The sequence below is a fragment of the Otolemur garnettii genome, unplaced genomic scaffold (genome assembly GCF_000181295.1).
Source record: "Otolemur garnettii isolate 467f Iridium unplaced genomic scaffold, OtoGar3 scaffold00071, whole genome shotgun sequence".
Classification (NCBI taxonomy): Eukaryota; Metazoa; Chordata; class Mammalia; order Primates; family Galagidae; genus Otolemur; species Otolemur garnettii.
Genome location: NW_003852466.1, coordinates 4444621 through 4445712, shown reverse-complemented (window position 1 = coordinate 4445712; position 1092 = coordinate 4444621). Strand labels below are relative to the sequence as shown.

Genomic DNA, 1092 nt, shown 5'->3' with positions numbered 1-1092 from the left:
AAGAGGTCACCCAAAGAGGTGATGGTCAACCTGCGCTTTACAGAGGAGAAGTAAGGAAAAACGAGGTCAAGAAGCCAAGATCAAAAGGCCAAATGCTTCATCAAAGATGCTTCTTTCTCTCCAAGATGAATATTTTTTTAAGTAGATTCTGTTTCCTTTTACAAGTAACTTGCTTATAGCTCAGAAGAGAAGAAAGAGAGAAAGGAAGAGAATGGAAGGAGGGAAGGAAAGAAGGGAGGGAGGGACAGAGGGAGGAAGGAAGTGAGGAAGAGAAAGAGAAAGAGGAAGAGGGAGGGAGGAAGAAAATCAAACAGAACAGATTCAAAGAGAAAAATAAAAGTTCATCCTCTGGTGTGACTGTTCTTGGTAATGACTGCACTGTTAGTTGTACAGTGCAACCACAGGCAGTCACGTGCTCCATCAACACAGATGGTTCCTGCCGACAGGGTCTGTACAGCTATCAGATTTTCTGTGCGATGGTTCCATACATGTTTTTGTTTATTAAAAAAGAAGAAAAGTTCATCCTCTCTTGCCTCCCATATCTCTCAACCCCCTTCCCAGGGATAAATGGTTGCTTGTGATCTAAAACTTTCCAAAGTATAACAGGCATAGGACCACACAGAGATAGGATTATATTTTAAATATTGCTCTGAAACTTGCATTTTTCACTTAACAATGTAACTTGCATGGAGGTATTCAGGTCCTCTTCACTCTCTTTAAGGTGGCAGAATATCTTCTGAACAACTATATCACACTTTACTTAAGCAGACCCTTACCAATTGATCTGTCAGAGCTTTGAAACAGGACAAAACTTAAGCCTCTTTCAAAAAGTAATTCTAGGAAATGTCAAAAAAAAGAACTTTTTATTCAAAAGGCTGTTTTCACAAGTAACAATAAGCCATAATGCTAAGATCTTCACCTAAGTACTTCACCCACACCTGTAGTTACAAATGACCGTCCAACACCCTTCTAGAATGAAGACTCAGGGACTCTATTCTTCTTTGTCCCAATTACTTGTAACATTTCAGAAAAGTTCCTTAATAGTTTTGAGTCTTTATTGTACCATCTGGGGAGATGAGATAAGAAAGGTTG

General features: G+C 39.3%; 1 non-coding gene across 1 annotated transcript; it reads left to right on the top strand.

The window, feature by feature from the left end:
• The first annotated feature begins 353 nt into the window (after positions 1–353).
• On the top strand, positions 354–491 carry LOC111726578. Its single transcript, XR_002774324.1, has one exon.
• Positions 492–1092: the final 601 nt, after the last annotated feature.